Genomic DNA, 27,983 nt, shown 5'->3' on the forward strand with positions numbered 1-27,983 from the left:
TGTTACCCTGCACTCTCACTGGGATGGCTGGCCACCATGGGCTATGGCAGCACAGCCACGTTGGTTTGGATCTCTGCTTGCTGTGGAAACTCATCCAAGAAGAGCAAATGCCAACAGAAAAAGCCAAACTTACTTGAGTGTTACCATGCATACATACATTGCTTGCTTATCACTACCCTGAAGCTGGTGTCAATAGACTCTCTCCTACTTGCTTTAGCTTGATTTTTTTTCAGCTTTAGGAAAGTGGAGTTCTCAAAGAAGCAAATGTATGTAGTGCCGGCGAACACTGTAGTTGTTAGCCTATAGCAAGTAAATGATCAAAACCACTTGCATCTACACTGACTGAGGTGGTTTTTTTCCACATGTAATGTGGTTTTATCCCCAAGTCTTGTACTTTTCAATAGGCAAATCAGTAACATTTCTGATTTCACTGTCTGGAAAGAGACTATTTGCCTCATAGGTAAAGGGGAAGAGATTTTGGTATTGTGCAAGCACTAGTTGTTGCTGATAGTTTGTGATATATTGTAGTGTATGGTGTTGTTTGTATAGGAAAATCCAGAAAATGACATTTGAAAGGATACTTGCATAATCATTGGTGGCTGATAGATTGGCAGAGGATATCTCAAACAAAAATATTGTTTCTCTTAAGTAGTGTGAAATTTAATACATTTGACTTTACATGCCATTGTCTAGTTATCTTTTAATTCATCCCTTGGATTTGAAAGTGTTTAGAAATAGTAGTTGCTTCCAAAAGGCAAAAAAAAGCCCTGAAAAGACACTGCAGTTTAGTCTTAGTGACACAGGTTTTAGCACAGTCTAATTTTTTCAGTTTCTTAGCTGGACCCTGAAGGCTGGTGGCAAACTTTCCCTGGGGACCAGGGGACACAGAGCCCCAGCATATGCACAGTTGGGTGTAGTGAATGATAAATGCCACATAGCAAAGGGCAGGATGAGCCACAGGCTATTCTCCCACCATAGCTGCTGTTGTGGAAAAGGGATCAAATACAGAGAAATAGGAACCCGTCATATTAGGCATGGAGCAGTACAGCTCATATGCAAGATAGACATTGAGAGAAGTTTTTTCCTTAAGTTTATCTGTAGTTAACATTGGGATCAATTTAGGATTGATGCTTGTAACTGGAAATTTTATCCAGGAAATATTGACTAAACTGAATTTAGTTCTGAGTTTACAGAAGACACGAGCACAAGGTAGCACACACAGATTAGGGATGGCAGAAGCTTGCACAATTACAAGACCTTAAACCAATACATAGTGCTTTAGTTCTGCTTTCTCCACATATGTGTCAGAGGCCACTGAGGAGTTAGCAAAATTACATGAATTGAGGTAATTCAAAGAAATTTGCTGTAAAATGCCAAAACTTAAAGATGGCAGTTTTATTGCCAATGAGAATCATATGAGAGACCAACATGCAAACTTATGCAAAAATCAGCCAGTTGCATTTACAACAAACTGGAGAAAACTGAATCCAGACCAAAAGGGATTTGTTAGCAGCTTTAGATTTTGTTTAAATTTCCCCATAGGACATCTGAACCATATGTGGAAATAAAATCCATGCATAAAATTGCATATTCCTGTGCAATTTATTAGATACTTGACATCTCAATCAACATACTAATGTACTTCCCAAGAAAACTCTTAAGCATCTGCAAACATTTCCTTTTCATTGCTTTTTCTTTTTCCTGTGAAAGAAATCTTCTTCTTCTGACTGTTCTTTTCATGAGCTTGTAACCCTCCCTGCCTGTCCTTGTCTCGGTGCTGGCCAAGCTCAGTTCTAGCTTTCTAGAAATGTGGTGACTCAGAAAATTGCATTCTGATGTCCTCACATTGGGAGTGCCCAGCTTCTCAGGAGAATCTCCTTTGGCTTTGAATTCTGGGGTTTAAAAGATGGACCTTGTTATGTATACAAAAAGTATTTTAGAATATATTCATGTCTTTATGCTGAGATTAGATTAGGGTTTTTTTTGTTGCTGTTTGTTTGTTTGTTTGTTTTGGTTAGAATTGCGACATTTGACTTATATTAAGAAAAAAAAAAAAGTCTACAATCTGGCTTGAGGTGTCCCTGGGTACATAAATGTTAATAAATTAGGTAGAGTGTCTGTTCTTCATTCCCTGAAGGGAAGTGTCAAATTCTGGGTTGTATTTGTGTAGCAGAAGTTGCTTCCCTGTTTCCTCCTGGGCAGTGACTACATCTATTCTGTCTTCTGGAAACAGATCCTGGCCTGTGTATCACACAAACTGTGCTTGGGGGCTGTCCAGGAAAGTACCACTTGGCATAGGTCAAATCCATGCTGGGTAATGAGTTACTCCATCTACTCAGTTAAATAGCAGGATGATCACAGGCCAGTGCTCTTTGTCTGTCACCCTGCTTGGTTTGCTAGAATAGGCATAGCCCCCCAGATCCCATCAGTAGGCATTTCCAAGAAGCTATTCAGAGCATCTTGTCTCAACAGCTTGCTGGAGGAGCTGGATATAGAGAGACGTAGTATTTATAGGGAGAATAAAAGCCTAGCCCTGCCTGGGATTGGCACTGCTCCTCCAGCTCACCTGCTCTGGAGTTTGCAGAGGAGTGTGCAGGAATCTGGTACAGCATGATAGAGGTTTTACTACCTCTCTTTTGGGGTGGTGATGTACAGGATCACCAAGCTAACAGGTAGACAAAAAAACTCCTTCGTATTATGCCATCATGTTTCCCTTACGTATCTTCCACCCTCTCTACTCTTGCTCTCTCTTTCCATCCATCTGTCTCTAGACATCTTTTACAAGGGCTGGAGCATCACAGATTCTGAATAGTGACAGTTCCCAAGAATGCAGAATATCAGGAATTTGCTCAGACCCAATGGTAAAATACATCTCCATGCCAAGGTAGCCACACACTAACAAGCAAGCTATTCAGTAAAATCTCCTAAATGCAAAAATGCTTTTCATTTGCCCCCACTGGAACTCAGAAAGACTCTACAAGCTGTGCTAACTCAGTGAAAACACTAATGAGCAGGCAATGAAGACTGCTGTCCCCAGAAAGCTCAGATCCTCAAGCCTAAGCAAAAGCCAATCCTACCAGTACAGTGAAGGCAACTGAAACATCACAACCACAACCAGACACAGAGTCAGGAAATGGGGCTAGGGCACCCTAAGTCCATCTGCCCTTCAGCTTTCACCTGACTTGGGCTGTTTCCTCTTTCCAGAGTCACTCTGTCTCTATGCATCAGGGCCATGTGCTTTGATGCTTCTGTCTGCCCTTAGTGCATGGAGACAGAACCTTTGCTCTGCTGCTCCATCACAGCCCCTTATGAGACCTTGGACCCCTGAGCTCCAAGTGCTCTGAGCCAAAAGGGTCCTTCAAGATACAACAGCTGCCCAGGCTCACCTGAGCAGCAACTGAGCTACACCGAAGTAGCAACTTCTGTGTATTGGTCCAGAGGCAGAATATAATGAGAGGACAGAGCAAAAGTGACTCTACAAGAGTTACTTGAAACTTTAGGCAGAATGGGGAAGATCCAGCTTCCCACAAAACACGTGTGTATGTCAGCAATATTTTTCCACACTATTTCCCTAGCACTTTAGTTTAAATCAGAACATTTGAGGACTTCATAGCATCCTTATTCAGCCTGTCCCCTCATCCCTAGCCCCACCTTGCTAACTCTGAGCCACTGTATTTGGTTGGATGTGGAAAGCAAAGAAGAGGGTAGAAAAGAGAACATTTGTGTTGTGCAGTGGGTGCAAGCAGGGAGATCACTGGGGATTACACCAAGCTGGAGGGGAAAGAGCCCAGGTACTTGTTTGATACAGGAGGAAAGAGATGTGAGTGCTGGGTTGCTGCAGGAGCAGATGGGCCCAGGTGAGGTTCGGTGCTGGAGCCACCCCTGAGTGCAGGTGGTTCTGGCTCACATTCCAACAGGGCTTGGCTCCAGCTGCAGCACCACCAGCCTGACTCTGGCGTGAGCCCCGGCCACAGCTGTGCCTGCAGGAACACAGCCAGAGACCTGCAGCATCGACAAACTGCAGCTGACTGAAACCCAAGCTTTCTAACATGGGCTTTCCCAGCAGTCCCACTGACCTCAAATACCTGTGGGCTCTGGGCCTTGGTGGCCAAAAGGGGCCCTGGTGAGAAGAGGGTTTTTCAAGAACCTGAACAGACTGTGTGCCAGCTGAGCATCCCTCCCACAGTCTCCTGGTGTCTGAGTAAAAAGCAGCCGCCTGGGAAATAACTTAGAAATGCTAGCTCTAATTGAACTCTTGGCAAATACCATGGTAAGGTAAGCTGCTGCAGGAGTTGAATTTTTAGGAGAAAATTAGCAAGGTTAATTTCAACTGTTTTTCTAGACAAATAATGAACATGGGCAATAATTCAAATGTTTCAGTGAGCTAGAGCAGTACACCGGAATGGCCCAAGGGCATAACAAAGCAATGCTCGTATTTTTTAGCTCTGTTTTTAGTTTGGAGGCAATATTAGGAGGTTACATTGCTGAAGCAGAAGAACATTCATGTCTGTTGGCACTGCTACCACAGCACCTGACAGACAGGGATGCTTCACAGTGACAATCAGAAAAACAGAGAGAAGCAAAAACAATTGTTTTGCTGTTCTTCAAACTTCTAGAATGGATTAATTAAAAAAAAAATATTGTTTGAAGATACTGTAATAATTTTCTTGCAATAGTTTCAGAAAAAGAATCAGTTTATCAGGTTTTCTTCATCATGTTCACAATTAGCTGAGGAAATAAGGAGCAGAAAATAACAAATCTTACAAACATTTCTGGATTTTCAAGAGGTTAGGTTTTTCCAATACCTATTCATTATGAAATTTGAAAAAGGAAAGAATATGTGCATATATATGTGCCTGCAACCACATTTAGCTAAGATGAATTTTAGCTATGTATTTGTTTCTGTATGTTTATGAATAGTGTTTAATGGACATCTTTAATAAAGAAGGAACAAACCAAATGAAATTATTTAGGAAGCTTGCAAGCAGCAAAATTTCTCCATTCATAATAAAAACTTGCCTATTGCTTTACAAAATATCTGCCTGGATGCCTGCAGTGACATGATCCTTGGTTCTTTCACTGCCTAGTCCTGCTGCATGGGTAGAGCAGCAGTGGGGCCTCGTGGTGGGAGAGCAGACTGGAACCTCAGCTCAGCTCAGCTCAGCTCAGCTCAGCTCAGCCTCTCTTCTGCTGTCAGACTTCAGTCCTTCTATTTGTTCTTCCAGTGGGAGCAGAGTATTCACAGTATCTCCTTTTTAGACAGATAATTTGGGCAGTGGAGTGTGTTCTGAGGAACTTCACCTCCCTCTATATTATCCAGATATGAATCATGGAATCATTTAGGTTGGATAAACTTCAAAGATCATTGAGTCCAACTACTAACCCAGCACTGCCAAGGCCACCACTAAACCAAGTCCCCAAGTGCTACTTCTGCACATCTTGAAAATACCTCCAGAGATAGTGATTCCATCATTGCCATGGGCAGCCTGTTCCAATGTTTGACAGCCCTTTCCATGAATAAATTTTTCCTAATATCCAATGTAAACCTCCCCTGGCACAACCTAGGCAGTTTTCTCTGGTTCCTTTGCTTGCTAACTAGAAGAGACCAACCCCAGGTTGTAGAGGCAGTTGTAGAGAGCTATGTGGTCACCCAGAGCTTCCCTTTCTCCAGGCTAAACAACTCCAGCTCCCTCAGCCAAGGACTTGTGCTCCAGACCTTTTACCAGCTCTGTTTCCCTTCTCTGGACACGCTCCAGCACCTCAACATCTTTCTTGGGGTGAAGGGCACAGAACTGAATGCAGTGTTTGAGATGTGGCATCTCCAGTGCCAACTACAGGGTTACAATCAGGGATCTCATCCTCCTGGCCACACTGCTGCAGATACAAGCCACATTTTTGATATAAAGGTCAGGCCTGAAATTATGAGATTGAAAATTATTATTGTAGGGCATAAAATAAAAAACTTTATATTTTGGATTTTGTGTCATTTATGTTTTTATATTTTGCATTTATGTAATAAATGCAAAAAGCACACAGCTATTGCAAATATGAAGAAGAAATGTCTATTTATCTAACTTAGCATAGTCAGATTTTGAAAGGGCACCACTGCATAAAAGCCCATGGGAGGGAGAAAAGAACACACACAGCCTGACAAGAAAGATATGATATGTCTGAGCAAGCCAATGGAGATGTTAAAACACAGAAGCCCCACAGACATCTGCTAACTTGAACATGCAACTGGCAGCTATCTCCAAGCTGTGCTCTCATGTGGTTCTTGGCTGTTGCTTGCCTGTATTTTCTAATTCCAGCATGTCTCCTTGGTATTACTCCTACATGAACTGGCACTGTTGTCAGAGGAAATCATGTCAGTGCCCTGCAGACCATTTTTTGCCTTGTGAAGAAGTTAATTTGATGGATCTTGATGTTTAAAATAGAAACGCAAGTTCCATCTATGCAGGGCTTTATACTCTGTACTGGGAACACTGGAACCATGTGAAGAAATCTTCTTCCAGCCATGAAAAAAATCAAGGAGAAAGATACTTCCTTTCACTGTAGGGTGATGAGGTTCACAAGGAATTGTAATGGATACTCACGAAGTTCAGGGGGAAGAGTACTAAAAGAGTACTAACTTTCTTCAGTAGTCACTGAAAGCAGTGTGATAAAAAAAGTAGATTGGGATTGGCCAATCCAACCTAGTTCTGGGCTCACACAGGCTTGCAGTTCATGTGAAAGCTGAAGTGGGGTATAATTAATTATCAGGGCTAAACAAACTCTTGCAGTCTGCTAATGTCATGGATCATACAGTTACCCTTTCCCCTTCCCACGTTCTCATGTGATAGAGAGAAGTACCTCTTTTTGTACCATCCTATAGCCAAACCATCATGCACCCGTCTCCTTTTCTGAAATAAAGTGCACTGAAAAGACTGTAAAAATTCTGAATGAATATGACTCATGTCTTTTAGACATGTTCATAAAAATCCCCTTCTCATGGATTGACCTTTGCTATATGTTTTGGGCCATTGGACAGGTACATTTTGTCTGTAGCTTTTCACTGTCTTTATATCAAAGGACATGTTTCATAGCATTGATAAAATTCCCCTCTCACGTCCCATGAAACAAAGTCTTAAAGCTGAAGCCTGCAAAACAGCAATGCCTTTGCTGTTGTTCTTTAAGCATTGGTCTCCTGGAACCCACCATACCTCAGGGCTTACTTTGGAGATGAAAAAGAATATCAAGACATCTTGAGAAATACCCACACTGTTCAGAGCAAGATTCAAATGTAGTAGTGTAATTAAGTGTCTAAAAATGGCTTGTGGTACAGTCTCCATTTCTGTGCCTGTAGCCCTGCCCTTTGGACATGTCTTTCTGCCATTCATGAAATGCAAAGCATCAAGATGCAATTCTTGGAGGATGTAGCCACATTCATGTGTGAGGAAAACAGAGAGAAGCTTGTAGGGCATCCTCCAGGAATCCCATAACAGTGTGCCAAAAAATGTTTTGATAAGGTGCAATGGTATAATAAATACACCAAACACTTGTGATAACTATGTTATTCAGAGCTCCCAGGTCTTATTTTCTGCAATATGTTTGCCTTGTGAAGAGGATTGAGCCCAACAGTGCTTTATGGTCTCCAGTGGGGTCAAAAAATTGTAAAAAATACACTGCATCAAGATAATCTTCTATTTTTTGTTGGCTTCCTTTCCATCTTTCCTCTAGCTAACTACCTCTTCAAAGACAGAGATAGCAAATTAACTAAGTGTTTAAATGAAAGATCATCCTATTTCAGACCAATAATGCTCTATTAAACATCTTCAGTCTGCAAATCACAGCCTTCCTTCTAGCACGTGTTTTGTGCAATGTAAACCACTCAATCTGATTATGTGTGACTTTGAGCAGTGGATGGTTTTGTGCTTGTCTTTATGCGTAAAGGTAACTGTCAGCAAAATGAATGGAGCTTTGGGTATTCCTTATGTATTTGATGAAGCCCTTACACTCTCTCTACCAAGTATACTGTAAGTGCTTGACTAGATTTATCAACTGCTTTATAAGAAGAAGCAAGAAACCCAGATTAAAGGTTGCTAAGTTACAAACCAGATAAAGCATAGGCATATTTCCAAATTTATATAAGCAACATGCCTAAATTAAAGAGAAGTGTGAGAAGCTGTTTGAGCTCAAGAATAGGTTAATGTGCAAGACAGATTTTTTCTCTATTTCTCTGCGTGGCTTTACTTCCAGCAATATTTCAAAGGGGTATTACAGCATACAGAACCTATTACAACATGCCAAGTATGAGAGAAGTAATGCCTAATACCCAGCATGGGGGCTTTTTAATGGTGATACAAATATTATGCAGCATTTCCCTCCCCAAGTCAAGCCGTGCTTGCCTTGAATACAATCCTCCTACAAATACAAACATGTATATCCTGGGTGTACAGGCCCTTGTTACAATGGGGACAAAATAGAACTGCATTCACAGACAGATAACACAGACATTAATCCGACGATTGAAGAAATGGGATTTTGAACTGTGCAAATTCCAGTTCAAAGGAGGGATCCTTCTCAGTATAGATGTCTTTGTTATCAGCCTGTGTTTAGCTAATAAATGGTTTATTAAAATGGTCTGGCTGTGAGTGGCTTACATACATATTACTGGGTTTGAAGTGGTCCAAAATTATGGCTTTTTGTGCTAGAAGAGGTGTTAGGAGATACTTGTGTTCACCACATGGGGAAGCAGCATGCCGAAAAATGGAGTTCTAGAGGCAACGCTTTTTCAGCCTACTTAAGTTCCTTGGCTTTATTTTGGTCTCATATTATTATTAGTCATCATCACAGATGGCTGTGTTTTGAGAGCCCTGTGTTTTCTAGCGAGGGAAATGCTTCTGAAGCATTGAGCACTCGGACTAGAGGTGAAGGCCACTAGGTGTGAGGTACCTCAAGGCTGGCAGGAGCTCTCAGCTGTGAGCCCAGCTCTCCTGGAAATATGTGTGCAGCAGAGAACAAACTGACTACTTTAAAATATCTAGTGGAGAAATAACCATATTTTGCATGCCAGCTTTGGCCTTCAGAAAGGCTAAGTTGATACATTTATCAGGTGATTATCTCCACATATCTAGATTTTCTAAGGAAAAAAATAGAAAGAAATAAAATTTTCATTGAATTCCACCTACATATGGCTTGTTGCTAGAAAAGGTTCCATCAGGGGCTGGATAGCTGGGGTACAGAAGCACATTGCTTACAGGCCTTTTTCTCATGCCCTGCTCCTTATGCGGGTGCAGAGTCCAGCAAAACCAGGCAAAGTTATGCTACACCATATTGATGCCTTCAGGGAATTTCCAGGGAAAAGGTCAACTAGGGCCTTCAGGCTTCATTCTGGTAGTTATAAACAGAATAAACACCTGATTTCCAGACTGTAGACACCACTCAGTCTGGCTATATCATCCCTTAGAGCTCTGCAACATAATGTCTTAATAAAGTAGAATGATGATGTAATTTCATATTTTTATTTTTTTTAAGGAGTATTTTCTCTTACGTGAAAGAACAACAAAATGCAGCCTGATTCCTATCAGTTTATTTAATTGCCAGCCTTTCTATTTTCAAGAAATTTTAAGGTATGGATAATTATTATGAAAGGAGTAAGAAAGCAGGAAATAGTGCCTTTTTTTTTAGGTAGGAGACAAAAAAGTGCTCTGAAAGTCTTGCCAGACCAGACAGCAAAACATACCTTAATGTTGCTCAGTTATAGCAAGAAAAAAAAAATAGTATGACCCTAGATCTAATGGAAGTTCAGGGCATTACTTGGCCCATGGGCTGTCCATGCTCCTGTCTGCAAGCCAGACAGAGAGTATCGGAAACAAAAGTCCTGTGTTTTGGGCATTGATTAAAGTCTATCCTTGTCAGAGGTACTAAATTTATCTCACCTTTCAGCTGCTGCAACAAAATGCTCATTAGAAATAGTGTGCTTTAGAATTCTTTTTGCAGCTGCACATTTTTTCTTCTACTTAGCAATCAGTCTTGTCTCTGGAAAGAAGCACTTCCCATCAGTTTTTTATTTTCTTTGTCATGAAGCCTTTTTTACCTTTTCAGCTCGGAGCCCTAGAGAGAGTGACACCTCTCTGCTGGTGGTTCCTTTGTCACTGGTAGGACATTCCATCTGTACCAGCTGCTCAGTGCAAGGCACTTGATCCTTGTTGCTCTGAGTAAAGCCAGAGCACATATTTACAGCTGCAATCAAACTGATATTGCTTGGTAATCAATGTTTTGAGGATTTCTCAGACATATTGTACACTTTCCTACTCTTCCTTGCTATATGTAAAATACCACCTTGAGAACATCCAGCAGAAATGAATCCTGCTGCAACATAAAATTTTTGACTGAGCATTTGCATCATTGGCTTCATAGTTAGATGCTCTGTTTTTTCTTTATCTGTTTGCCAAGATGACAATTTAATCTCTCCCTGCCTGTCAGCTCTTGACTGTAAAATCCTTCAATCTGTGCTCCTGGAGAGCTCAGTCATCCCAAACAACCAGGGCCACTGTTTTGATAATTTCAACCCTCTTTGAGGGGTTTTACATCTGTAAACCCCTTTACATCTGTGGTGGTGAACTGATGAGACAGCAGCCTGAAAAATGAGCTTAAAGGGCTTTTCTATAGTCATCCTTCATTTTTATTATGTTACCTGTGTTTGATTCTCTCTTTTTAGGAAGAGAATAATATGACATTAACCATTATGCCCATTCTTACCCAAGTCACTGGAAATTCTTTCAGGAATATCAGGAAATTAAGTTCTACAGTTTCTATTTCATATTGTCATAGAATCATAGAATCATTTAGTTTGGAAGATGCCTCCAGGGTCAGCGACTCCAGACATTAACCCAGCACTGCTAAGTCCAGCACTAAATCATACCCCCAGATTTTAAACACCTCTAGGGATGGTGATTCAACCACTTCCCTGGGAATCCTCTTCCAGCGCTCCATAGCTCTTGTGGTGAAGAAATTTTTCATAATGTTCAATCTAAACTTCCCCTTTAGGCCATTTTCCCTTGGTCTATTGCTTGTCCTATCTTCAGTTCTCACTCATCCCTTCTAAAATAAGCCAGAAGCTTTTAACCTCCCAAGGAGCAGCATATCAAAGTGTTAAAACAACAGTGGCCTTTAAAGCTCTTTCCTTACATATCCATCTTCTCTTTCCTTCTCCTTTCCTTCTAGCAAAAACCAAGGCTTTGTGAAAGATGAAATCCCATGGGAAATCTGCTGCAGGGATTATGACATCAAATTTAATGGGCTAGTCACTGCTAGTCACTGCCACTTCTGAAGCAAGGCCTGCACTACAGATTTTTGTAAATCCCATAAGGATCAAGGCCATTTGGGACTGGATTGATTTTGCTTAACTGTGCTCGTCTAACTCAAATTTGATGCCCAAGGTTCAGCCACCTAGGGTCCTTCCAAATTCACAGTCTTTCTTCATGAGTCAGCCATTCTGCAGGTAGCCTTCTTTTTCCCTTGATTGTGTAGCAAACATCTGGGATTTGCCATTTTTGGAGAGTTAAGTTTAGAAGAGATGAATCATACCTCAGTATTCTGGTGCCTTCTTGCTGTCACAAGTCTTCCACAAGTTGAATCCCTGGATCCCTTAATTTACTCCTGCAACTTAAGTGGCTTTTATGAGGTTCTCTTCAGGAATCTCTCCTCACTATCAAAACTCAAGTGAGTGAGTCTTGTCCAATGTTACCCACATTAGGCTAAATACAAATACATGCTTATGGAAGAAGAGCAGTACTTCACACCCAAATCCCCCTATTTGAACCTACTCCTATTGAGATTTTATTTATTATTTATGATATCATCAGAAAAAGTCACAGTAGTTTGTAAATTACATTGGAGATTATAGCATGTGCCTTCTAACCCAAACACTGTGATTTACAGAGAATTTGGAATTCATTAGGGAAAAAAAGAGCTAAAAGTAAGATGAGAACAAGCTCCACAGCTAAGGAAAAAGAGCAGGAGTTAGCATGAATCTTTCCAGTATTATCTGTGGTAAAGTTGCAGAGACGTAGCACAGTTCTATTTCACTTTTATGAGATTGTATTCACCAGCAGTGGAGGTAACAGCAGTGATTTCAGAAACACATGAAAAATTCCAAATGACCTTATTTTTGAATGAACCCAAACCAGCAAATTCAGATCAGAATAATCTGTGGCAGAAAAAGATACACAGTGTGCAAGACCCATGGAGCTACAGTTTTTTTTTTTTTTTTAGACTAGCTGTATGTAGGGAAGAAAAATCTGCTGTATATTTCTATTTTGTGTTATTTTCCACTTAAGGTACATTGTCATCCTCATGCTAGATTTATTACGTTTCTGTTGAAAACAAAGAAGCCACATGCAGAGAGAGAGACACCCCCCACACCCAGAACTGCTCCCCACAGCCATGGTGTGGGAGCTGCAGCCTACCAGCAGTTCCCTGGGGGGGCTTTAATGGGGGTGTGCTGAGACTGATGCTGTATCTGCAGCACGTATCCATTTGTGGAGAATCCATACATAATCAGGCCAGCAGGGACATCCAAAAGCCAAAACCACGCAGCATCTCCATAACAATATCTAAGCCTGTGATGGTTACTAATATAATTCTGCAGATGGAGAATCACAAGGGTTCAGGACCAGTGGGGAATCTGGGATAACTGGAAGTTAAAAATAAATTAATCTATCAAACATGAGACATTTAAACCAAGTTTATGTGAGGAATACAAAGCTGAAAATAGTCTGTATTTCAGAGTCTGAAAATACTAACAGACAGATTTAGTTAAAGGTTTAAATTCAACTTAGAAATAAAAACCCCTGGTAATACACTCTAGCCTGGCCAGCAAAAATGATGCTGATGAAACAAACAGATAAGAAAGTGAAAAAATCCAGGCTCTCTGGTGCTCAGTTGCCTCTTGTTTTCCTGATTCAGACCCTTCCCATCTCCTTGTCTCTATTTAATTAAAGCACGTAAATGGCAGCGCCTGTCAGCCAGCGGCTTTGCATTCAGCAGCCACATCTCTCAGACTTGCTGCCGAGTCAATCTGAGGGATGAGAAGAGTGCTTTGGCTTCTGCAGTCATGGAGTTGCAGCCTCTGTAGATCTGTGGTGCCATGCAGAAGTGATAGGATCTGTTCCTGTGCCAGCACTTTGGAGGAGCAGCCTGTAACTGAGCACTCGCTGCTCTGTGTGCATCCATCCTGTGAGCAAACCCTCTACTATCCCTTGCAGTTTACAATCAGTTGCTTGCTTTTTTTTAAATTGCTTGTAACACTTTGAAATAGTGCTTTTTTTGTTTTTGTTTTTTTGTTTGTTTGTTTTATGCTTTTTTTTGTTTTTGTTTTTTTGTTTGGTTTTTTTTGTCAAATATAATTCGCCAACAATGCAGATTGCTGTACTCCAGGGAAAGGTAATTATAGGAGAGGAGTAGGGGGTTTGTGCATTGTTTTGAGAGGGAAAAGGAGATCATAAGCAGTATCATAGAAAAACAAATAACTGCAAATGTTATTATTGGCAAAAAAACCCCAAGACTAGGAAACCAGCTCTGAACTGCAGAAGTACCATTCCTCGGTTCATTGAAAAAATAAATAAATTTTTTTTTTTCTGAATGTATTCAGTAACACTGGACAGCTGCTGATGTCCAAGTAAAAGTGGTACAGATAGAAACAAGCTCTGATCATTTTATTTTTCAGGTAGAGCTGTCATGCTTCAAAGAACTTCATAGACACCAGTGGAGTCTCCTGACACCAGAATGGGCAAATAAGCATTACATAGCAGATGGGGAAAATGAGACTTAAAAAGGTTGAACAGAAGTGGCCTCCCTGGAAATACAGCTCAGCAATCTCCTGCTCAGATAAGTACCTTCAGCCTCTTTCTCCACCCTCCCCTTTGCAGCCCCAACACATCTGTGACACTTGGGTGAACATTATCCTGCAGCAGGACTGGAGCATTAGACACGAGATCTATTGCCATTGCCCCTATGCTATGCTCTGGGAGCATGATGTCAAGACTTCCACCTCTGGGAATTGATGCCTATGAGATGTCCATTGGAAACAAAAGTAGCCAGAATTATCCTGCAAGAAATGCTGGGAATTCCACTGAGCTATGTGTCACAGTCCAAACACATCACTACCTCATGCTTCAACTGTTAGAATATTGTTAGTCCAACTGAATGTATCCATGTATATGTATAAATGTAAACATTTAGCGTTAAAGTGTAAGATAACCTCTTCAGACAATTCCAGTCTGGCAGTCACCCAGACAGGGAAGGCAGTAACTGGTAGAGGGCACGTTTCACCACTGAATGAGCTCAGGATGTTGCAGGATTTTTAGAAGAAGCCAATTCTTTGCTTTCACAGCAACCCTTGAAAAATGACAGTAAGAATCAAGCCTCTCTCATAGAGAAACCCTCTAGTACACTTGAAACTGGAATTTTGAAATGAAAATCAGCAAAAACCATCTACTTGAAAAAGGCTATTTAATTTGACACGCACTAGAAATATGGAGAGGTCAATTTCATTGGCAGTAAGGTATGTTTTTTCCTCTGGCTTTAATACCTAACTTCTCAGTCTTAGAAATAATTTCAGACCTTTGACTCAGTGATAGAAAAATATTTAGTTTTGTGCACAAACCTGACAGAGAGCCAAAATCTTTTTTACAAAATGCAGAAATTTCTGGAGTTACTCCAAGGATGCATTTAATCCCTTCTGTTCAAAATTTAAGACACCTGCTGTTTTTCTGATAGTGCAGGTAATTGCTACATCTGGAGCAAGGCTGTGTCTCATCATCTCCAACCTCAGCCCCTCCCATTATTCTCTTTTCCCTTAGCAGAAACACAGTGAATCCCTCAGAGCACACCAAGGGATGGATCCAGTGCTAAATCCTCACCCAGTGGTAGCTGACTGGGTATATCTCTGCAACCTGCAGCACATCCCACACTGTTTTCCCTGCAGCAAAGGAGGGTCAATACCTCACCCATATGGGTGTCTTGAAGAAATCCTGCAGATTTCAAGATGCCTGCAGATAGTCCCTCCCTTCCACTAGCCCCGAGTAGCAAGGACAAACCTTCCTGTGGTGGGATCAGTTTGAGGACTTTTCTTCCACTTCCACTGAGACCCTGGCGTGGCTCCTGCCTCCCCATCACAGGTTGCTGGTATGGCCCCAGGATGAAAAGCAACTAAAGGCAAAGAGACATCTTCCAAACATAACAAGTAAAAGTCTCTGCCCTGGAGAACTCTGGAAGAAAGAAACAGAAAAAAGGCACAAAGGAGATAATATTAGCTTGTTTTTACAGCTGGAGACCTGAAGCTCAGAGCTGAGATTTCCACAGCAGTAATTTATGCAAACCATGAGCTCACTCAGATCCATGGTGGGGTGGAGACTCCTCCACTGAGTTCAGCTGCAGCATCTCCATCACGTGGAGTGGTACAAGCCAAAACCTTCTGTGAAGTCCTGCTGTATCTACACCTGTGCAGCTCTAAAGCCTTCTCAAATGGGAGAAAAAAAATCATTGTTTGTACATGGAGATGGGATGTTTCTCAGCTTTCAGGCTTCCTAGAAGTAATAATTCCTTGAGAAACAGCTGTGAAAAGGGTAGGATCAAGAGGTGAATTGTCAGGCACTGTGCTAATAACAAATTCACTGGTTTTCTCTTATGCCATTCTGCTGTTGTATAGATACACATGCTCACTCATAAACCCAAATGTCAACAGATTATATTTCTTTCCAAACAGGATCATGTATGAATATATATAACTCTATCTTGAATTAGAAAAATACATCCAGTTTTCTTCTCCCTGCAGGTGCACACATACATATGCACGAGTCTGCGTAGACATGTAGCTGTGGTGCAGTACACTAAAATAAAATGTGGAAGTGTAATTACTAAGTCTAAAATAGAGCAGACTCAAGAGCTACCATACCAGCAACTCCCCAAATTCCAACACCTCCGTGGCTGTATATATCCACCCCATAAATTTTCAGACTTACTGTTACAAATCATTTCAATTTGTAATCTTTCCCTTAAAATGATTTTAGATTAATCTTATTTCTTCTTATTACATATATCTTTCATGCAGAGTGTAACCAATAATCTGCTTGTAAAGCTTCCTGGCACTGGCTCTCATGAAAGTGGCAGGCAGAGTTGCAGTTACAGCAATAACGGAGAGAGCCTTCTTGCTGGGTGGCAGCACCTCTGCGTTTTTCCTCCCTCCCTGCTGTGAGACTGAAATCCATGAATTTGAAAGCTGCTTGTGTCTTCATAGTCATTATGGAGGTGTTTGTCAGCCAGCAACAATTAATGGCAACTGTAACTTTTAAAGATGAGAAATGTCAGCACCACCTGTAATTCCTGGAAAGAGAAAAGCCTGTGGACTTGTCTTCTGCAGCTTGGCAACCTCCATTGCCACAACAAATACACAGTCAGACTGACCTTTTATCTATCCTTTTATCATTTTCACTTCTACCTATTGTGCTTGTTTGCTCTCTAGTATGTGTTGGAATACATGGGTTTTGCTGTTTGAAGGATTTTCCCAGTTGTTTCACCTCCTAATGTTTGTCAGAGCAGCAGTGGTCCCTAACTGCAGGCTGGGAAGCATTATTATTCAGTCTGCTTTGCTCCTACTCCAAAAAGTCCTTGTCTTCCCCAGAACAGTTGTGACTATGCAAATAACAGGAGTAATTTTGACCACCCAAAGGTGAAGTCTGGCCTTGCCTTATTAATTTATCTTAAATGAAAAAAAATTAAATGAGCAGTTATTTTCAAACTAACTAAAATTATTCAGTATTTTTAAATTAAATGCAAAAGGAAAGATTAACCAATAACACCATGTTTCAGATTTTTAACAGAAAGCCCAAGCTAGAAAATTGTCCCATATCTGTTTCCTAGTCATGTGTAGGTATTTTTCCTGGAAAGGTATAGTGTTGAACTCTAAGCATTGGTATATATACTGTGAAAACATAGTATAGATGAGTCATTTTGCACTGGTCTTCCATTACTATCTGGTATTTTCAAGCACATGTTTTAAAATCCATACAAAGACCTTGCAAGTAATTTTGCAATGTCCTTCTTTTAGAAGGATTCTGGAATGGACCAGCAGAAACAAAGCCCCAGTTTTGTATTGATTAATCTGGAAATGAAAATGTAAAATATATTTTTTGGTGGAAGGGATATGAGGAGATCAGAGATACAATAAAAATTACATCAGAGTGTGACCTACTTAAATGAAAATTTTCACTTTTTCTTTTAGAGCTCCAGTGTCCTGGATGAATAAGAAGCAGCCTTTTTCTTGCTCTGAATTCTCTTAATGGACATTTTAATGACTACCTAGTCAAGTTTAAAGTCAGTTGTTTAATTACTAAATGCCAATATTTATGAAAGCCCAGCACATACAAGTGATAATGACACAATTCAATATTTATGGCAACACTGAGTAATCAAAGTACTCTCTGTGCTGCCACTAATTTCAGAGAACAATAAGCAAGATTTCATTGAAATTTAAAATCCAGAGACTATTCATTCTTTTGCCTCTCAGTGACTTCAGACCCAGCATGTAGTAGCAGCAAGAAAGAACTATGATTTCTTATCTCTGAAAGCCGTTGTTGAATTGATGGAGTGGGAGATATTTTTAGGGTGCTGGGATGAGATTGCAGGTGGTGGGGAACCTGAGGAGGTGAACAGCAGGAAGATAGTGCTTAATGCTCTGGCTTTTGCACAATAGCTCAGTGATTGGAACATTTGGAGAGCAGGGGAAAGTGGTGGTCAGAGTATCAAATTCTCTTTGCATGTTAAAATCCTGCTTTTCTTGCTAGCAAACTCCAAAGCCCCTTAGAAGGGGCTTTTTGCCCTGATCAAAAAGCAGAAGCACTTCTTGATTTTAGGTCCTGTAAGATGCAAAGGTCCTTGTTGAGTGTGAAACCATTCTCCAAGGCTTAGATGACTCAAATGCACCTACGCTCTGGTTTTGCTGGACTTCAGTCAGTGGGCACCAGATCCAAAAGAATGTGGGGATGGTGAGGCACAGACATTATGAAGGGAGGGACTGCACTGCTAACTCTGTTTCCATGTAGTAAGGGAAAAATTGCAAATTTGAACATTAAGGAAGCTGTTTATGTCTACTGCTGATTTCTGTACTTACATGCTTTGGTTGCAATTATATTTACCACATAACTGAATCCAGAGAAAAACCTTGTGTTTATATATTTTTTTTTTCAGGAGAAAACTGTCTACTGTTATAATATTTTATAGTACTAGAAATTATGGTAGAAATTATGTCAGTAGTTCACACCATTTCCTGCAGAGCCTGTTTCATGAAGACATGTTGTAGAGCAATATTCATCCGAAATAATGAAAGGTGTAAATTAAATGGAATAAAATTAAATCAAATTGAGGAAATATTCATTCTGCCTGGGAACGACCATACAGATATCTAATGCACTTTAAATAATGCATCCTAAGTATTTTCCTTTAGGTAACTTGATTACTCTTCCTAACCAGCTCCTTGTAATAAGCAGATGTTCTCTGCTGGAGTATTAACCAGGCTTTTGCCTTTAGGAGTCTGCTCTGAAGACGTGAAAAAAGATTTTACTGAATTCACCGGGATTTACAAGGCTGGCTGAAGGCAGAGCGAGTGGCAGGGGCGTGGCCTGCCTGGCTGTAACATCAGCGTGTAGCATAACAGAGCATCCACATGATGTCAGTGCAAAGGCTCATCTGCTCCTGCTTCCTCTCTCCCTGCACATTATTAAGGGAAAAGAATATAAGAACAAAGAAGTGTGTGTTTGCTCCTGGGTCCGTGGAGGCGGGTTAGTGCAGAAGTACAGGCAGGGAACATCTCTTTACACCCGCAAAGCAACAGGAGAATCCCTGGACTATGGGTCAAAATTAGGTGTTCACAAAATTAGGTTACTAGCCACAATGGACCACTCTTTCTTTCTCTTCCCTAGACTTTTTATACTACTTAAGCTCCACGTGAAAAGGTCTTTTTTTTTAAAATCCATTATGCTTTAGCTGCAGGTATCTCTTGTATTCTCTGTCCTATCCTAGGCTTTCTGTCCCTAGGAACAGCAGTGGCTTCAGTATCGAAAATAATTAAACAATAGTAGCATATATTAAGATTTTTATTACTGTCATTTACTTGTGGAGGCTGAGAGAACGTAAATTGATGAAAAGTCAATGATTAGTTGCCTGAAGAAAAGAAAAAGAAAAATGGAAAAATTTTTCAAGTAGAGGATGTAATGAGGCAAATAGAGTCAGAAGCCCTGTGTTTCCACCCAGTATTTGATCATAACACTCAAATTTTTTTTGTTTCTTTCCAAATGTGTGAAACAGAAATGTGTAGCATACATGACTACATGAGCTACTATGATTATAATCTGTATATTATTTTGAAGGTTTTGATTACAGTATAAAAGCCAATCACATGGGGTTTCTTTGTCCTTACTATAAATAACTTGCTTGTATTGGCACTGTCCTTACATAAATGGGCTAAATTGCCATTCATATTTGCATGTACATAAAAAATTATTCTTATTGAATGTGCTCGCAAGTAATTGTAAAATAGCAGTTGCCAACTTCTTCAGCTCCCACCTTCTAGTTGTAACTGGCATAATTTCTGATGCTTGTTTTTCGCATGCTGCAAATTTGCTCTTTTGTTTAATTTTTCTTTTGTTCAGTGAGACAAAGAATTCATATGGTTAAAGCTCATTTTCCTGTATGAGTTATGGCAATAGCAATTAAAAACTGTCTTATTTTGAACAAAATATACATATACTTATGGCTCATATCTGAAAGCTTCATTAGCAGTGATCCATGAAACCAGATCTTTGACATGAAGATGTGAAGTAGATCCTGAAACAGGATAAAAGGAAAGGGTTATTTTTTGCAAATACACATTAAGTATTTGCCACTGATTCCAACAGTCTTTGCTGAATTGCAGAGTATGGAGATTTTGTTTTGCTCTGAAAGGCTGCTCTTGCCACCACTTGATAGGGAGAACGAGTCAGCAGTTAAACTAAATGACCCATTAAGAAAGAGTTATAAAGAGATACAAATGCCTCGTCCTCACTGACTTTAAATAAAGCATGCTGAACAGAAGACTGATACTTTGAAAAGTTATTCCCAAGACTGAATAATAACAACCTTTGATACAGTTTTGTGTCTGTGATTATCCCTCCACTTATTCCCTCAACCAAAAATCCTCAGCTCTTAGTCATGATCCATTTTGGTTCCTAATCTCCATATTTCAAGGAATTCAAAAGAGTTAATGTGCATAGTTCACATCTTAATTTACTAAGAAGGTTCAGGTCTCTTCAGTACCACTGAGCATATATATTGATTTTTGAGCTTTGGTAGTTTACTCAAAAGCATCACATTTCCTTATTTTCTTTTAATTGTTTATTAACTGAGGTTATGGAAGTGTTGAGATGTTACAGAGCATGCAGATAATCATTACAACAAAAAAACAGACAGGAGAAAATGGTGGTTTAAAAACAGACTACTCAGACAACCTGGTTCTCCTTATTCCCACCCACTGCCATTTCTATCTTAGGCTCATCTTAGAAATACATTATTATATACCTGCTTTCTGTGCATTACAAAGGCAAAGACATTGCAAGCCTTGACACTGCCTGTGTCGTGCCTGTATGAGTGAGGTGCAAAGTCAGCAAGACAGCAGTAGAAGTACAGCTGGGAGGCTTCTTTAATGGATTACTGGCACCATATGAAGACTACATTAGTTATTTACTGCTGATGTGACAAGAGATTCCCTCAACAGGGATTATGGATTGTAAGAAAAGAGGTATTGCCAGCCTGAAATCTAAACTGCCCAGCCACATACCCTGGTATGTGCCTGCTGTCAACTTGCTCTGAGGTTTTGTAAAGTTAGATAACATTTATCATTTATAATAAGTCTTCAGATAAAATCTGTGCATGAAATGAACTAAAAGGATATGCCAAGTCATTGGACCCTCAGCTGTGGATGTGGACATTTGGCTGCCTCTGTTCTGTACCAGAAATGCCACGTCTAAGACAAGGATACAGGTGCTGCCATCCCAGACCCCTTCCTAGGGATTTATATTCAAAGGGGGGGACCCTGTGAGTTAAATGATGGGATGAATTTGGATCAAATAGGCAAAATACAGCCAGTGTGTCCAGGAATAAAACCAAAGCAAAATGGCCTGTCTCCCTACCTTTGTATCCATGCCCCTTTGTACAAAAAGGAATACATTTTAAGGAAACTTTAAACTTGCATGGATTTAGCCCTTCAAAACGATAACTCCATATCCCAAAGGAAGGGAGGGTGATTGTTTGAAGTACCTGTTACACTCTTTTCATTATTCATTGGATGTCTAGAGAAACATTTTGACTGCTGTAACTCTATATACCCAACAGGCTGGTGCCAGAGTTTCCATTAAACAAGTGCAAGGGCTACCTGAGCTGCCTGGACAGGGACAGTCACAGCCCTGTACTAACCTTTATCGACCTATGCACGACTGAGAAAAGAGAAAATTATGCATGGAGGAGCCCTAGCCTGTCAGTATGTCTGCTCAGGATAATGTAAAACTTTAATTTCATCTAACTGGAGATGAACACACTCAGGAAATACAGCCAAAGTCATTAATTTGAGAACAGGAATTCTGCTACCATTTAAATACTATACAGGGTGCTCTCCCTGAGTCCCCTGCTCCGGAACTGGAGGACAAAGGCACAATTCTGTTGTGGTGATATAAAGAGTTTGGAATTGCACAGACAAGAATGAATAAAGGCTCACTTTTGCTATATATGTAATTCTCTGCCAGCTGAAGCAGATTCCTTATCAGCTTCAATGTTGGCTCTGGCCAGGTGCCCCAGCCCTGGTCTGCTACATCACTCCCACTCATACCATTGCCTCAGAAAGTCTTTCAAGATTCCATCAGCCCTTACCACCTTCTCATTCTCAGTTAAAACACAAATCAAGACTGAGGCAATGTGATGATTTACACAGTCACTGATTGCCTGATTTGTCCCAGATGGGCTCTGAACTTGCCCCACGGTGACCTCACAGGAGCACATTGCACATGCACATACAATGAAGACAACTGAACGACAATTTGAAATTCAGAGGGAGCATTCACATTCTCTAAGGCTACCTCTCTTCCAGAGAAGGATGGCTTTTGTTTAGAAACACAGTTTTCTATGTGTTCAGGGTCATTCTCATTAAGACCGTTAATCCCCTACAGTAATTTTATTTACCTTTTCTTGCCCTTTTGTAGAACTGTCATCACAACTGCTTTTTGGTTTATGAAAATGCAAGGAAAAGGAATTTGTGTACATAAAAAAATGAACCTTTAAACCAAGTTTTGTCTTGAAAGCAGAGAACTTTCCTCATTTTACTGTAAGATCAGGACAGTGCTGTAGTCTCCTTGCCTTCATTTCTTTTGGCCTTTTTTATATCTGTTCTACTATTCTCTTCACTTTCTTATAGAAAAATAACTATTTTAAAGGGACAAACAATATATGTGAGTAGATATCTTAAAGGAAGCCAGCCAATACCCAGGTACCATGCATCCTGCTTAAACCTTGAAATTCCAGCAGCCCAAATGTTTTTGTTCTGAAAGGGTGGGGTGAAGTCTCTTGGACTGCCATGGAAACAGGCTGGGTAGAGTTGCCAAAAGGAATAAGAGTTCAATTGTACAAGTAATCTGCAGTTAATGTGAATATTGTTCAATGCCAAGGTATAAATATCATACTTCATAAGGAAAAAGTTTCCAGCAGATGTTCCTGTAATCCTATTTTCTCCAGTTACATGATTTTCAGTGTTGTTCATATGTTGAAAAAACTTTAATGAATGCAATTTAAGAAATAATTCATCACAGGCAGGGGACTGGAATATATGACCTAAATGATTTCCAATTTCTACTGTTTTATTGTTATGCTCATAGCTAGAAGACAAAACAAAAATGCTTCTGGTGTAAAAATATCCATGTTATTTTTTAGAAAAGTAAAAATAATTTGGTAAAAAGTCATGTCCCACAGCTAAGTACTTGTACAAGAACTGTTCACCAGCCAGGCTTGGCAAATGGTTCTGTGTGTGGGAAGTTATGCTGGTCTGTGCCCTGGCCTCAGTACACTATATTTCTTGGGGCATTTACTGTATAATTTCCTGAAATATTAAACTAAACACTATCTTTTTCTTCCTTGCTATCCGAATGCAAATTACATTCACAAGAAGTGCGGCTTCTCATTCACAGGGTGGTACCTTCTCTCCTTTCTCACTTCCAATCCGGAGATGGTTTGATTGTAAATTTTGAAAATATCTTCCTGGGAAATCATCCTTACAATAAAAAGAGGGAGGAGAAAGAAGTGAGGAAGGTATTTGTCTTTATTAAAAGAAAGCAAAGTGCAACATACAACATTTCAACCCTACATGTGGTAGCAGCCCTCATGAGTAAGTTTTGTGAAATGAATTTCATTATTTTGGGAGTCACAACAAAGAAAGAACATGGACCTGTTGGAGCAAGTCCAGAGGAGGGCCATGAAGATGATCAGAGGCTGTAGCACTTCTATGAAGACAGACTGTAAAGGGAGAAGGAGAGGGAGAGAGAGAGAGAGAGGGAGAGGGAGAGGGAGAGAGAGAGAGAGAGGGAGAGGGAGAGGGAGAGGGAGAGGGAGAGGGAGAGGGAGAGGGAGAGGGAGAGGGAGAGGGAGAGGGAGAGGGAGAGGGAGAGGGAGAGGGAGAGGGAGAGGGAGAGGGAGAGGAGAGGAGAGGAGAGGAGAGGAGAGGAGAGGAGAGGAGAGGAGAGGAGAGGAGAGGAGAGGAGAGGAGAGGAGAGGAGAGGAGAGGAGAGGAGAGGAGAGGAGAGGAGAGGAGAGGAGAGGAGAGGAGAGGAGAGGAGAGGAGAGGAGAGGAGAGGCTCTGGGAAGACCTTGTGCCACCTTCCTGTATCTTAAGGGAACACACAAAAATAGCTGAAGGACTATTTACAAGGACTGTCATAATAGGACAACAGCAAATGGTTCCAAGCTGAAATAGGGCATATTTAGACTAGATGCAAGGAAGAAATTCTTTACTGAGAGGGTGGTGAGGTGCTGAATAGGTTGTCCAGAGAAGTTATGGATGTCCCATCCTTGTAAGTGCTCAATGACAGGTTGGCTGGGATTGTGAGCAACCTGGTCTAGTGGAAAGTATTCCTGCCTATTGAGGGGGGAATTGGAACTAATATATCTTTAGGGTCTTTTCCAACTCAAACTGTTGTATGTTTCTTTGTCTTTTAGTGCTCACTTAACTTCCCAGCAGGTAAGTGTAGACAGCTGTTTCTATTTCCTGTATTTACCAGAGGTGTGTAAACTGCTCTGGAGAAAGGAGGATCACTTCAAGCAACTGTAACAGATTGGTCAACACTGGGTGCCCCAGATCAAGGATGAAGTTATTCCCAAGACTATAGTGCTGTCATGCAATTCAGTGTGCAATGTGCAATATAACCGAGCTTCCTTTGGTCACTTCTCAGCAGAACAAGCAGAAAAGGCTTTTTTCCACAGGTTGCGTCATTCTGTAAATAATTATAACTATTCCTTTATGACACATTTTTATCTAATGCTTTCCATTAAAATATAATATTTTTATTAAAGATAAATTAATGTCTGAAAATGTATTTTTATCAGCTTTCAATAAAGTAGTTTTGTAATCAAAATAGTTTTTCCTTTGTTAAATGTAAGGATTAGATTTAGACTAAAAATTAAGTTAATAATTTTGAAATAATCTTCCAAGAATTAAATCAAAGCTGGAAGTTAGATGGAAGCTAGTGGAAACTTTAAAGTACAAATGGAAGTTTGAGAGCTTCTGTCAGAGGATATTACACTCTCTGATACAATGTAGAAAATAAACATGCATTTAAGAATTTTAAAATGTAGATTGATGAATCTGTAATTGCTATCTTTGATGTAGGCACAGTAGGTGTTTATTTAGGATATATTTGAAGAAGACAATGTTATGTGCAAAGGACAAATTTCAAGAGTCACAAAACATGCCACTTTTTCTTCACAAACTTTCTTACACTTTATTACATTATTGAATTTCAGCCAGGTATTGCAACCGGATAGAGGGAATGCTGCTTTCATTCTAGCAATAAATGAATCAAAGTTACCAATTTTGCAAGCAGACTTTACTGAGACAGATACAATTAAGCAAACTAAAGGATTTATAAATCATCTTTTCTAGATATCATAGGCTATCTTAAAAAAAAAGACGTGTGTCATTAATTTCCACAGATAGATGAAGTGCTGATCCCTCTGAAATGCAAGCCAAAAGATGTAAAATATAAGTCAGTGTCAGTGCAGGTTAGGGAAACTCTTCATGGCTGGGTTGGCTTCTCATGGCTCCACCAGCACGGCTACCATTCCCTTATTCCCTTGGGCAGCAATCCAAATCCAGGCTGGGACATGAACCCAGGCACGCCAAGCCAAGCTGCAAGTGTTCAAAGACCTGAACCACTCATGCTTTTCCTGAGCCCTCCTCTGCTGCACCTTCTGTTCATGCTTCTCAAGCCAAAAGCAGTGGCAGTGCCAGGAGGAGGTGTCTAAGAGCAGATTTAGGTCCCTGGGCTATTTGTTTTTTGAGTTGAAAAGACTAAAGTAGTTTCAGTGGTATAATATACACATCGCTTGTCAGGTTGAGATCAAAGCAGCTTTAGCTATAAGAGAATAGAAGATGTCTGCACTTGGCAAACTCTTATTTTTCCTCCACGTATGCTGTACATTCATCAAAGAGCATCTTCACAAGACATACTTTCAGCTGTCACCCATTCCTAAAACTATTGCAGCTGCCTTCCTTTCTTCCTCAAAAAGATAGAATGGGGCTTTTTTTCAGCCCCAGCCATCCTTCTCACTGTGCAGAGATAGGGACTGTGCAGTGCCATACAAGTTCCTCAGCCTGGGGACAGGTGCTCATTCTCTCCTGCCTCCAATGGTGTGAGTAACAAACTTGTAAGCAGGAGACACTAACAGAAGCAGGTGTCTCTCACTTTTTTTCTTTTTCTCTCTTTTTTTTTGTTGTCACTTTCCAGTGTTCTGTGAGCAGTAAACATGCTTAAATATTTGCAGGGGAAACTAAATTTTTTGTTCTTGTTTTTGTTTGACTAAAAATCTGGGGGTTTGCCAAGATACAGATCAAACCAACAGCAATCACTGTCAGTGGGATTTTTTTTCCATGTTGAAAAGGTTTAACAATTAAATTGCATCATTTACTCTGACATGTTGAGATATCAGTCACTATTGCATGGGCCAAGCATTTATTCTGGATTATATCTCCCAGTTATATAACCAAGTATTCCTTCAGTACGATGGTCTTTTTGACAAAAGATTTGACGTTCCATAAAAGATGCAATTACTGTACAGAGTTTGTGCATAAAAAGGAAAATGCTCAACCTCTGACATATGTATAGAGCTGACAAAGGAAAGAAATTCAGTATCAGAGCTGGGTAAAATGGCTCATGGTTCAAGTGGTTGTTTTTAATGCTTTTAATAAAAAAATCCTCTGCTGTTGTTTTTAAATAGATGTAGTCAAATCTGGAAAGTTGAGCATAAGAACATAATGTAGCCACAGTAGGATAATGGACTGAAAAAAATAACCACTGAAAAGACTGAATAAAAAATAAACACTTCCCACTTTGTCCCCCAATTTTTCTGGAATTGTTTAAAGCTAAAAACTACAAAACCAAAATTTACAGAGCTATTTTTTCTGAAGTGTGGACTATGCAGTAGTGATAATGAAAATAAGAACAAACCTCCTGGGATGGTTGTGCTACTTTGCCCTGCCAGGTACAGAAACATTTCTATACTTAAAGTATTTTATGTTGTTTTAAATTTTATTTCATTTCTAGGGAACAACAGTACCTCAGGTCATTTTGATGTCAGATTGTATTTCACATCATTTCTGTATGAGGTGCATTTCTTTTCTTTGGATACTTCAGGAAAACATTATGAGGAGCCTGAAAATTGATTATATGAGCTGTGGTCAGGAAAAATCATGAGCACCAAACTTTCCTTGCCAGCAACAATTAAAATATGTAAACCAGCATTTTAAAGAGTTTGAGTTGAATGGTGATGACTTTAAATGGCTTTTTAAAGATGGTGACAAAAGTACTTATGGGTATTTTCCCCTATACTCATACAATTCTGTGTCTTTAATGCAGTAATCATAATAAATATTTCCAGAACTGAAGAAACAGAGCCTGAGAGCTTGTCCATCCTAAGAGTTTCTATTGTTCTCATAAATTTTTCTCTATAATTATCTCTTCTCTTGGACACACTGTGACATAACCATGCTGCCATAATAAGCATAAGCAGTAGAAATCAAATTCAGAGCTACACAACTTATTTTACAAGGAGAACAGATAATGAAATGGTAAGTAGTGTCAATATACATTCATGGAAAAAATTGCCTAAGCCCTGCATGGCTCTGAAAGAGCAAGCTTTCCAGTTATTTTTGAATATTCTGATCCACATGGAAAATGCAGAGAAGTCCTATTTTGCAGGGCTGATTTGCTTCCTATGTGAGCCATAGCAAGGTCAGAATCCTTGGAAGGATACTGCTTCTTACCTCAAGATTTCTGTGAGCTTCTGCCTTGCTTCTGGCTTGGAAGACCTTGAAAGGCAAAAAAAGAAGAGGAAACAAGTGCAATTTTAACCAGGGGTGACTCAAGCGATTAAATCGCTGCCCACTGGCCATGCTTCACAGAGCACAAAGCGAAGATTGACTGCCCATGACGACATTTGAACCTTGTGTCATTGCTGTGAATCCTCCTGGGTGTACCCTGCTCCTTAGACTGAAGGCACTGTCATTGAGCAAGCTGGGGGTTAAAGCAGCCTTTTTATTTTGGATAGTAATTCACTAATACTTGGGGACTGAGAGGATTTGGGTTGAAGTACTTATTACAGCCTATTTCTGCCTTGGTGGAAGGAGGTGAGAAGTACAGAGCACCTCAAGCAAGGAA

General features: G+C 40.2%; 1 long non-coding RNA gene across 1 annotated transcript; it reads right to left on the minus strand.

Moving 5' to 3' along the window:
• Nucleotides 1–15,388: 15,388 nt before the first annotated feature.
• Nucleotides 15,389–27,603, minus strand: LOC144246272 (uncharacterized). The gene is made up of 3 exons (XR_013339947.1): nt 27,590–27,603; nt 26,884–26,978; nt 15,389–15,499 (listed from the first exon to the last, which is right to left on the minus strand). It is a non-coding gene; the product is annotated as an uncharacterized LOC144246272 (long non-coding RNA).
• Nucleotides 27,604–27,983: the final 380 nt, after the last annotated feature.

Source organism: Lonchura striata, chromosome 5, assembly GCF_046129695.1.
Source record: "Lonchura striata isolate bLonStr1 chromosome 5, bLonStr1.mat, whole genome shotgun sequence".
In the NCBI taxonomy this organism is placed as follows: Eukaryota; Metazoa; Chordata; class Aves; order Passeriformes; family Estrildidae; genus Lonchura; species Lonchura striata.